At 38.6% G+C, this 12,928-nt stretch overlaps 1 pseudogene; it reads right to left on the bottom strand.

The window, feature by feature from the left end:
- LOC109236160 overlaps window positions 1-11,767 on the bottom strand; it is a 24,030-nt pseudogene extending 12,263 nt beyond the window's left edge.

The raw sequence follows: 12,928 nt of genomic DNA, 5'->3' as shown, positions 1-12,928 counted from the left end.
TATTTGATAGCCGTTGAGTTCGGACGAAGTGATTACTGTTGTCTTGTATTCAAATCTGCAATCTAGGTAACTTTTCAAGCTCGTAATGTAGTTTATTGTTAAAGAAATAAAAGCTATGAATCCTCACTTTATTTCTGAATAGTTTGACAACTTTCTGCTAAAGATCCTTATGTGAGTAAATGAAGTGTTTATCCCATGTATGAAGAATATGTGACTACTTATAGGATTAGTTTGTTTAAAATCTTATTTGACTCATTTTAGGCTATTCTGGAATAGGAAGTATGTCATTTAGTTTGTAGAAAATATTTTCATATCTTTTAATTCAGGCTCCAAATAGTTGAATCTGTAAAAAGGGTGGAAAAAGTTCTCTGTCAAGACGTGTGGCGAGGGTTTTCTGTTAGAGTTTTCGTTGTTTAACAGTAGGCATTTTCGGTCAATTGAAGGTCCAACACCAATCTTTCACTATCATCTATTTAATCCGTTTCGGTATTTCAGTCCCTGTTTTGACTTTCGTCAAGTTTGTGAGTTATAATAAGGAATTAGCTTGAACTAGAAAGTGAGTTGTGAGAGAGGTTTGAGTATTAAAAAATACAGAGTCGTGGGGATCAATGGGGATTTAAAATAAGCATGACCTTGGTCATGGATTTTGTAAGAAATGGGTTTAAAAGTGAATGTTAGACACTAATTATAATCGGACTTTGGTTTGGTACAGAATATTTTGAGTTTTGTTGATGTAGTCTTGTTTTGTTCAAGTTCATTCTTAATTGATGTGGAGTTAATGAACTATTGCCCATGGATTTTTAAATAAAGCTGAAAATGAGTTGAAGGTAAAAAATAAAATATGGGAAATCTTTTTGCTTGTTAGCATTTCATTTATAAGTTTAATTTCATTTAGCTACTGTTATTTTTGTTTGCTTCTCATTTCTTCTTATCCAAGAGGCTTAGGCCATCCAAATGAAAAAAAAAAACAAATAATATTTTTTGTAATTAAAATAGTTTAATAACTTAATCACTTTAAATAATTAATGTAAACGCTAGGCTACTAGTAGGCGCGCTTTAACTTTTTTTCAATGACGGATTCGCTTGCGCAGCGTGATGTAATCTCATACCATATCCAATATTTTAAATTGATTCCTAATTTAATTAATCCCTATAATCGCGGATTCCCTTGCGTAGCGCGATGATTGATATTTAATTATTTTTCTCAAATATTTTAATTTACCCAAAAGTAATAACGTGCTAATAATTCTTTTGTCATGACTGCTGATTCGCTTGCGTAGCGCGGTTGTGAAAAAAAATCAATAAAATTTATGTCAGTCACACATTCGCTTGCGTGGTGCGGTCAGGTCAATTTTATTCAAATCTTTCTAATAAATTTAATAATAAAGCAGACATAGGCAAAACATGAAAACCAAAAGTAAACACAATTTGTCCAAAATTAATTTAAAGCCAAATGTAGTCAATAAAGCGACCGTGCTAGAACCACCGGACTCGGGGAATGCCTTATACCTTCTCCCCGATCAACAGAATTCCTTACCCGAACTTTATTTTTGCAGACCGATAAAAAATAGAGTCAAACTTTCCTTTGACTAGGGATTCAAATAAAAGGTGACTTGGAACACCGAAAACCAATTCCAAGTGGCGACTCTGTAAATAAAATAATCCCTACTCAAATTTGTCACTTTAATTGGAAAAACTCTTTAACCCAAAACAATCCATAACACATCACATATATTCTCTCGGGGGTAGAAAAAGGGGTGTGACAGTTAGGATATAGGAGTTGTGCTATATATATATTAGAATGGTACAAATGTAAGAACTAACTACTTCATTTCACTTCAATATACAGAGTAGTTCATCTCTGCATTTTTCCTCTTTTCTCTGTAACCTCAGATTCAATTTCTCCCTTTCAACATGGTATCAGAGCGGCAATGAATCCATGGCGATTTTTGATTCGATATTCTGAGAAACGGAGGATAGATAGGAGCGTTCTTCTACAATTTAGCTGAAGCTCGAAGAATTGAGAGAAGCAATTTCGAGCAAACCCTAGTTTTTCCAATTTTCTGTAATCGATCTGATTGCTCCGCAATTAAGGTCATTCTCATTGCAAAATTCACCGATTCACAAAGTTCATCATCTCAAGCATCTCTATTGCTGAAAAATTCAGCTCGAAAAATGACGCAGGGAACCACAGATCTGGAGAATAGCAATTCAGAGAAATTCACTGATATTCATCCTCGTCATCCTCTCTACCTACATCCATCAGATACACCAGGTAGTATCTTAATTCCACAACAATTAACAGGAATTGAAAACTACATTGCATGGAGTAATTCAGTGAGAGTTGCACTGTTGGTGAAAAACAAATTAGGGTTTATAGATGGTAAATGCCTCAAAGAGCATTATAAAGGTGATTTAGAGCATGAATGTGAAAGATGTAATGCATTTGTGCTGTCCTGGATTACTAATTCTATGTCCAAAGAACTTGCAAACGGTTTAATGTACTCAACCAATGCACACAATGTCTGGATAGATTTAAAAGAACGTTTTGATAAAAAGAATTTGACTAGGGTGTCTCAATTGTTGCGTGAGATTTGTACCATAAGTGATAAGTTAGGATTTTAACATGATTATACCCCTACTTGCTATTGCTTTTGTTATGAATATCCACAAAATAATCCCAAAATCCTTACAAGTTGCCCCTGATTGCCGGTTTGAGCGACAAGATGACAAATGTCAAAGATCGGCTCAAAACGGAGTAAAACCTGCCAAGTGTCAAAGACCAATTGAAGTGGGGAACAAGAAGACCTAGCGCGGACCGCACTGTTTTGCCACGCGGCCGCGCTAGGAGATTCAGAGACTGGGTCATTCAAGGGCAATCTGCGCGGTCCGCGCTCCTTTTTACGCGGTCCGAGTAGATGAGATTCAGAGAGATGGTATTTTTGCCAAAGTACTGCCACACGGCCGCGCTCCAGTTCTACGCGGTCCGCGCCCGTCCTGAAACGCGGCCGCGCCTCCATTTCTGCGCGGTCCGCGGTCCCAACTTCAGAGAACAGTGTTCAAGAGTCCAAGAGCTAACGCGGTCGCGTGCCCTTTTTGCGCGGTCCGCGCCTACCCCGCAGGGGCATTTTTGTCCAGATTTTCTAGCTCGGTATAAATAGATCTTTTTGACATTTTTAGGTAATGTTTTAGCTGCTGAACGAGAGCTGCGCTCGTGAGAAGTATTTTGTAGCCTTAGTTTTGGCTAATTTTTACTCTTGAAATATCATAGATAATTTTTAAGTAGTAAATNTTTCATTTTTAGCTTGGTATTTAGGCTCGTAGCCTTTTGTTTGGTTTGCGTTGTCAATAGCCCTTGATTTCTTAATGCCATGGTTCTTTCCAAGGGTAGAGTGTTGTGCGAACCGGGTGGCTCTTCCCAATGATAGATGGCGTGACAACCTTCTTAAGGGTTTGAGTCCGTTTTTGATTTTTTTCTTTTGATTTTGCGTAGTTAAGGGTACCTCAGGCAAAGCTTCACTTGGGCCTAACTCATTTGCCTTTGATCCCATGGTCAAAGACATAATGTTGTGCTTAGGATGGTGAAAGTCGTGGCCTTGAGACTCTTGTGTTGACCAAACAATCATCATGTGGTCTTGTTGAACCATTGTGCGCTTGAATCGTAACTAAGGTCGTTGTGGGCCCTCGACTCGATGTCTTTAGCAATCCTTGAGGGTGTGTGGTGAGAATTAGAATTGTGAGTCCAAGTCCCGAGCCGATGGTCTAGAACATGCCTCGAATGTTTGTTGAGGCGAAATCCTGTGTGAAATTTGACTTGATAAGTGATTATAGGCTCTCCTTGATCCAAATGCTAAGTTGAACAACTCCATAGCCTACCAATGAAATGATTCCCTAGTTAACCCTTTTGAGCCTTAAACTTCCTTCTTTCAAGAACCAAAACTACAAGCCTATACCCGTTTTTAATGAGACCCTCTCTTGGCACCCACATCTTCCCTTGAGTAAATGACAAATGTCTAAGTTTGGGGGGAGAGGCAAGAAAGGAAACAATGTGGTAAAAGGTACAAAAGCAAAAGAAAAGAAAGGCAATGAAAAAGGAAGAAAACACAAGACAAAAAGAAAGACCAAATTGAACAAGGTCAAAAAGGGGATTCAAAGAAAACAAAGGTGAAAAGGGGAGTGGAAAAAGCAGAAAAAGGAGAAATGTGTTGAATTGCATAAGAAAGAGTGACAGTGTGTCTCTCTAACCCCTTGAAAAAGAAGTAAATACTCAAATGAGTCAAGAAAAGTGTGCCAAAATGAATCAAAAGAAGTGCTTAAGGGAAGATTGAACCCACTTGAACAAAAACATGTCCTATCCTTTCCCAAAAAGCCTTTACAATGACTCCACAAAAGCCCTATATGATCTTGAGTTTAATGGAACCTACATTAGTGGATACTTACATAAGGGGCAAGCATATGGTACCTAGAGCCGGATTTGTGACCTTCTTTTTGAGAGAATTGAGTGAAAATCCCTTCAACCTCGGTTTGTGTGTCACTACTCTAAAAGGTGAGGTTCGCTTAGGGAGAGTTGAGGATGTTTGAGTTTGGGTTCCACAATGACCAAGGTATTTGAGAAAAGCTCTTTGATGAAATGTGTCAACCCTTGATGCTCTTGTGGCACACTTGATCCATAGTTTTCAAAAGCCTATAATGTGTTAATGATGCATTCGTATTGAGGGCAATTGTTAGTCCCAATTGATGCTTGTTGAGGTACTTTAGGATAGCTGGAAATTCTTGGATTGCTCTTTTGGGGTAGGTCTTATTTTGTTTGCTTGAGGACAAGCAAAGGTTTAAGTTTGGGGGAGTTGATAAGTTAGGATTTTAACATGATTATAACCCTACTTGCTATTGCTTTTGTTATGAATTGCCACAAAATAATCCCAAAATCCTTACAAGTTGTGCTTGATTGCAGGTTTGAGGGACAAGATGACAAATGTCAAAGATCGGCTCAAAACGGAGTGAAACCTGCCAAGTGTCAAAGACCAATTGAAGTGGGGAACAAGAAGACCTAGCGCGGACCGCACTGTTTTGCCATGCGGCCGCGCTAGGAGATTCAGAGACTGGTTCATTCAAGGGCAATCTGCGCAGTCCGCACTCCTTTTTACGCGGTCCGAGTAGATGAGATTCAGAGAGATGGTGTTTTTGCCAAAGTACTGCCACGCGGCCGCGCTCCATTTTTACACGGTCCGCGCCCGTCCTGAAACGCGGCCGCACTCCATTTCTGCGCGGTCCGCGGTCCCAACTTCAGAGAACAGAGTTCAAGAGACAACGCGGTCGCGCTCCCTTTTTGTGCGGTCCGCGCCTACCCCGCGAGGGCATTTTTGTCCAGATTTTCTAGCTCGGTATAAATAGATCTTTTTGACATTTTTAGGCAATGTTTTAGCTGCTGAACGAGAGCTGCGCTCGTGAGAAGTATTTTGTAGCCTATTTTGGCAATTTTACTCTTGAATATCATAGATTTTAAGTAGTAATCAATTATTATGTTCATTTCATCATTTATTCCTACTGTTTCTTCTTTAATTATGTCTAGCTAAACCCATTAGCTAGGGTTGTGGCTCAACCCTAGTGTGGGTAGTTAATGGGTGTTGCATTCTAGGGTGAGATTGAGATTGGGTATTTGTTATTTGGGTTGATTTTGTGTTTCAATCTAGAATTTGTGGTTGCAAACATGAATTCAAGCTTAGTGGGTCTAACTCTTCTTGAGAGAGAGAGTCATATGACCATAAAAGTTAACCCAACAAGGAATTGGGATGGACCCATGAGAATGGTAGTCCCAACTAACGGGTTAAACCTCGAAAGAGTAACTACCCTACTTGAGCCCTAGTTGCCCTGTCTAATTGGCCTACCTAATTGGTCTCGAGAGAGTCAATTGGGCAAAATCGTTCTCTCTACCGAGAGGTGTGAGAATGAGTGCAATTGTGTAACGGCTATAGCACTAAACCCAGATTTATCAATCTCCCGTTAGTAGCTTCTACCCGTTAGCTAGCCACCTAGGTAGTGTCACAACCCTAGTGCCTTTTTCCTATATTAAGCACAACTTAGCAATATTTCCTTAGCATAATTTAGCTTTAATCCTTAGATTACAAAAGTAGTTTTAAATATAAAAAACCCCAAAAATATTAGGAGTGCAATTAGAAGTACAAACGCAATTCTAAACTAAGCAGGCAATACAACTCCATTCCAAGCTCCCTGTGGAAATTCGACGCCGATCCGCTATTCGGGTATTAGTTATTGCTACCCACTCTTCCTACCATTGTGTAGTGTTGAGACGGCCGCGATCAATAAGCCAAGGGACTGCTTCAATTTCAGAATATTTCTCAAAACTGAAAAATGCGTGGGATGAATATTGGTCAATGGTGCCACTTCCTTGTGACCGTGAGAAGCATAAGAAGTATGCAGAACACATGGAACAACAGAAGCTAGTACAGTTCCTAATGGGGTTGAATGAAACTTATGCACAAGCAAGAAGTCAAGTATTGCTGACTGTACCAGTGCCAACACTTAATCAAGCTTATAACATGATTATGCAAGATGAGAGTCAAAGAACATAGTCCAGTATGATCTCACAACTTAGCCCAGGGGTGCAGCAGATGAATATGACTGATCCAACAGCTTTTGCCTTCACTCAGAACAATAAGTTCAAGAAGAATAATGGGATGTATTGTGATTACTGTCATCTGAAGGGGCACCTGAAGAAGAATTGTTACAAGCTAGTTGGATATCCTCCAGGTCATAAGTTCAATAGAAAAAAGGGATTTGACAGGCCACAAGGATCAGGGAATTACATGGGAGCATCAGCAAATAATGCCAATTTTGTGGAAGAACCAGAGGCTAGTCATACACCAGCTCATAGTGCTTTGCCAATGTTCACTGCAGATCAGTACCAACAACTTTTGAAGCTGATCAACCAAGAGCCAACTGTTGCAGAGGCAAGAGCTAATATGACAGCTATAAAAGAACTTCTTAATACTTGCTTACTTGCAGGTTCTGAACCTGATTCTTGGGTGATTGACACTGGAGCCTCAAACCATATGGTTTCTAGTCTGAACCTTTTAACTGAATCTACTCCTGTTAAATCCAATTTCAACAAAGTACATCTACCTAATGGGCATACAACTTCAGTAACACACATAGGATCTTTGACATTACCAAATGATATGTCACTATATAATGTGTTACATGTTCCAAATTTTCAGTATAATTTGATATCAGTCTCTAAACTCACCAAGGAATTAAAGTGTTGTGCTTTATTCTTCCCTGAATTTTGCATCTTTCAGGACCTTTGCACTGGCAAAGTGAGGGGGATTGGTAAGGAGAAGGATGGTCTTTACATACTTCAACCTACCAAAAAGCCATTACTAGTCAAAGGACCTGATCAATCTTCCTTTTCATTACTCAGTACACCTACTGCAGTGCCAAGTTCTATTCCAGCTCTTCATACACCAGCTTCAAATTCATCGCACTCTTCATCACTGGAATCCAGTCACTGCAATCTTTGGCATCAAAGACCTGGGCATGCACCAATAACTGTCATACAAAAATTACCTTTCTTGAAACACCAATTGTTAAATAATGACTCTATGTCTTGTACTGTTTGTCCTTTAGCAAGGCAAACTAGATTTCCATTTCCTAATAGCATCAAGAAAACTGTATCTCCTTTTGAAATTGTACATATGGATGTGTGGGATCCATATAGACAATGTACTTACAATGGTTATAGATATTTCCTTACTATTGTGGATGATTACTCTAGAATGACATGGCTTTATTTGATGAGAATGAAGAGTGATGCCTTTCTTTTGATTAAATCCTTTCTCACCTTAGCCAAAACACAATTCTCCGCCACTATCAAAGTCATCAGAACTGATAATAGGCTTGAATTTTTTAATTCCCAAGTTTCCACACTCTTTACTTCTCTTGGAATTGTCCATCAGAGTTCTTGTGTACACACTCCACAACAAAATGGAGTGGCTGAAAGAAAATATAGACACTTACTTGAAATGGCTAGAGCTCTTAGATTTCAAGCTCATGCACCTTTAAATTTTTGGGGGGAATGTGTTCTCACAGCAGCTTTCCTTATTAATAGGTTGCCATCTTCAGTACTTTCAGGACAATCACCTTTTGAATTGTTTCATGGGTATTCACCCTCATTTGTTCACCTCAAGGTGTTTGGTTGCTTCTTGGACTTTCCTCCAATAAGAAGTCTAATTTTTGTTGTAAAACTTTTATTCTATACTCCCCGCCCACGGGCGGTAGTATGTAGTCCCGAATGAGTTCTGTTATGCCACTACTCCTCACCTCCTTGACAAATTTGCTTCTAGAGCCATCCCTGCCATCTTCATGGGATACTCAGAAACTCAAAAGGGTTACAAACTATACAACATCTCCAGTGGAACCTTCTTTGTCAGTAGGGATGTATCATTTAGGGAAGATGTGTTTCTTTTCAAGCATCCTAAGTCTACCTTTCTGTGTTATCCTACTTCTAATTCCACACATATCTTCCCTCCTAAATCTGTCACTCCACCTATTGATGATAATTTTTCTGCCATTCCCATACCAGGCTCAGTTACTCCTTCAATCTCCACTCCTGTCATATCTTCTCCTTCACCTTCCACTTCTGACACTCTTTTTAACTCCAATTCTATTTCTCCTTTAAGGTCTTCTACTCCTGCCACTTCTCCTTCTCCTCCATCTCCATGCCAGTTGCCTCATTCTTCCCCTTCCTCACCTCCTGGTCTTAGAAGGTCTCTTAGAACCTCTAAGCCTCCTATTTGGCTCGCGGACTATGTCCCTGGCACTAAGTCCTCTCACACTCCTTATCTTTTGTCTGCTTCTGTCTGCTATTATGCCTTATCTCCCTCCTACAAAGCCTGTCTTAGTGCTTTCTCTTCTATTGTTGAGCCCCACTCTTTTGAGCAGGCTGTTAGTGACAGTAATTGGGTTCAGGCTATGAACCTTGAACTTCAGGCTCTTAATGACAATCACACTAGGGAATTAGTGGATTTACCTGCAGGTAAAACTCCCATTGGGTGTAAATGGGTTTTTAAGGTAAAGTACAAAGCTGATGGGACTGTGGAAAGGTACAAGGCAAGGCTTGTGGCAAAGGGGTTCACTCAACAAGAGGGCCTTGATTATCATGAGACCTTCTCTCCAGTGGTTAAAATGGTCACTGTCAGAAGTGTTGTGGCCATTGCAGCTCAACATGACTGGCCCTTATTCCAGATGGATGTCTACAATGCTTTCCTCCAAGGGGATCTCTCTGAAGAGGTATGCATGTCATTGCCTCAGGGATTTGGTAGTCAGGGGGAGACTAAAGTGTGTAGACTTCTCAAATCCCTCTATGGTCTCAAACAGGTTAGCAGACAATGGAATTTGAAGCTCACCTCAGCTCTTACACATTCTGGCTTCACACAAAGCAAGCTGGACTACTCTTTATTCACTAAGAGACAGAATAATGACATAGTTATTATCCTGGTTTATGTTGATGACCTGTTAATTACAGGAAGTGATCAGGAGCTGATTCAAGAGGCTAAAACTATTCTGAATAAAAATTTCAAAATGAAGGACCTGGGAGAATTGAGATTTTTTCTAGGAATTGAGTTTGCAAGGTCAAGCAAAGTTATTCTTATGAACCAAAGAAAATATGCACTGGAGCTTGTATTAGAATGTGGATTGGCAGCAGCAAAGCCATCTGACTCACCTTTGGATCAGAACTTGAAACTCACCAGTGTAGAATATGATAAGCATTGTGGAGAACAAACAATTGATGAAGATCTGGAGGATAGAAGAGTATATCAGAGGTTAATTGGGAGGCTATTATACCTGGAAATCACAAGACCTGACATATCTTTTGCAGTTCAAGTCCTGAATCAGTTTATGAATGCTCCAAAACAGTCTCACTATGAAGCGGCTTTAAGGATAGTAAAATATGTTAAAGATTCACCAGGACATGGACTGTTGATGAGCAACAAAGCTAGTGGAAAAGTGACTGCATTCTGTGATGCAGATTGGGCATCTTGCTCAATGACCAGAAAGTCAATCACAGGATATTGTATAAAACTGGGAGATTCCATCATCTCATGGATATCCAAGAAACAGAGCACTGTGTCAAGAAGTTCAGCAGAAGCTGAGTATAGAAGTATGGCCACCACTGTGGCTGAGTTAGTATGGGTGCATGGGTTGTTGGAAGAATTGGGAATAAAGGTTGACCTACCTATGGAGCTTCATTGTGACAACAAAGCAGCCTTACAAATTGCCTCTAATCCAATGTACCATGAGCGTACAAAGCACATAGAAATTGATTGCCACTTTATTAGAGAAAAATTGCAACAGGGGTTGATCAAAACAGCATATGTCTCAAGCAGGAACCAAATTGCAGACATACTAACTAAGGCACTTGGGAAACAATTGCACAGTGAAATGGTTGGCAAGTTGGGGATAATCAATATCTTTTCACCACCCAACTTGAGGGGAGTGTAGAAATTAGTCATAAGAATGAAAGTTGTACATAGGCAATTGTAGATGTACAGTTACAATAGGCTAGCTAATTAATTCAGTTAGTTAGGATATAGGAGTTGTGCTATATATATATTAGAATGGTACAAATGTAAGAACTAACTACTTCATTTTACTTCAATATACAGAGTAGTTCATCTCTGCATTTTTCCTCTTTTCTCTGTAACCTCAGATTCAATTTCTCCCTTTCAACAATTTTGTTCCATCCAATACCATTCCTGGAGATTGTCAACAATGTTGTGTTAATTGGCACAACATTACCTTTTACTTTGATGGATTTGACTCCAACGAAGCATTCCATCGAAGGTTCCCCTTTAATATAAGTCCCAGCAGTACTATCTGGGTTCTTAAGAAGAGGCGTATAAACAAGTCTTTTTGAAACATCAATACCCGGAAGAAAAACATAAGGACTATTTCCAAAGAAGATAATTCCTTTAGAAGTAGCAGAAGAACTCAAGCAGATAGCGAATTTTCGGGACAAATGTAAAGCACTAGTTATTTGGTATGGAAGTCCAACAAAGCCATTTCCTAATCCAGCTATCCCTTTAACTCCTCTGGCAAATTTCTCTAGCATAAACGTACTGCTACAGCCAAAAACAATTCCGGAAGCTGAAATAAATCGGCCTGGATTCGAGCCATTGGTCGATTGGAGTGAGACATAATCTGTAGCAAGTTCACCAACAGTGCTGGTGCTAGTAAAAGGGTTATAAGGAGCATGAACACAGTTAGAATCAGTGCGCCCTGGTTTAGGAAAAGGAGATAGAGAGCACTCTGTGTCACAGGAAGCGGAAAAGGAACGTTTGCATGTGGGAGAAGAACAAAGGACAGGCTTAAAAGATGAACTTGTATAGCCTTTTTTCACAATCAACCCATGAAAATCTTTGACCAAGATCTACAGTTAGTTTTACTGGTGCAAGAGGAGTTCGTTGGCGAATGACTGTGACATATTGTTTAGTGGCTGCATCTTTGGTTACTGGAAGAAGAACAGCTTTAGGTCTTGAATGAGTTTTGGCTGTGGAGAGAGAGAATAAGAGAAGCAAAGAGAGAAAGAAAGATGAAACACTAATGCTGGACGCCATATTGTTATTGAAAGGTGAGAATGAGAGTAAGTAGAATTAAGAGTTTAGCATCTTTATTTATAGTAGTGAGATATTTCTTTGACTCCCTATGGGTTATGATGTGATCAGGAATAAACTATTTGAGAGATGGCAACCTGGAAGGTGAAAGATATGACCTATTCTGATATAAAGTGTCTTATTAATTTTTCATTTAATGCAGAACTCATGACATTATTAATTAGTTTAAGAATTTAGACAGGGTCATTCTTACTCATTACTCTTCAGTTTAATAATCCAGCTTTCCATATTTGTCCATACTTCATGATTTACATAACAATACTTTCTCTGTCCAAATTTATGTGATGTAGTTCGGGTTCGAAAGTAAAACCTTCTCATTTTGATCACGAATTCGAGTATAAAATTTCTAAGTTCTTTGAAATTAAATTTATACACTTGAAAATTACAAAATAATTAATATAAGTCACAAATCAGTAATTCAAATATTTAAAAGACGTGAAAAACTACAGTGAAAGAAAAACTGATTTGACAACCAAAATCCAGACGAAGGGAGTAATATTTTTCTGCAAAAGGGGCAAACCGGAAGTGGACAAGAAGTTCACATGGGGCATTATCCATAATTAGTTTACTAATGCAACTTGCATTGTGGATCTGGAGTTTTCCATTTCATTAATAATGTAATGTTTAATTTAATATTCCTTATGCATGCTTTCCATAATTTTATTGTAGCCTTTAATTATTTTAATCAACCGACTTTATATAAATATTCAGATGAAATTCGTTGCGCTAATAATTTTAGCCAATCAGACTTATATATATATTACGATACAGTTCAAAAGAATGATTAAGTAACATAATAGTATATAATCTTTCAATATTAAAAAAACAACTGGGACATGTTTTTTTCTTTCCGCTGCTGCAGAATTCTAAAACCAATTCTTTAACTCCAAAATCATCATATCTTTTTCAAGAAAACAAAAACTTTAAATAATCCACGAATAAATAATTTCCAATTTGGGAATGCAGCAATATAATGACTGAAGATGATAAAAAAAAATGGTGAGATAGACTTAAAAACACATGAAGGGCTCAGAACACTCATTCTCTCGAAATTAATATGAATTTAGCTAAGAGAGAATTTCAACTACAGAGTGACCCTCATTGAAGGAGAACTATTTCTTCAGTTTAGATTTTTTTAGTTCTTTTCTGTTCCGCTTATATCTTTTAAAGCGGGGGTTTCTTTCTTACAATTATGTTATTTTTGTTGTTAATTTTGTGATGACCCGAAAGGTTATGTT

Source organism: Nicotiana attenuata, chromosome 12 (assembly GCF_001879085.1).
Source record: "Nicotiana attenuata strain UT chromosome 12, NIATTr2, whole genome shotgun sequence".
NCBI lineage: Eukaryota > Viridiplantae > Streptophyta > Magnoliopsida > Solanales > Solanaceae > Nicotiana > Nicotiana attenuata.
This window is presented reverse-complemented; position numbering and strand designations above follow the sequence as displayed.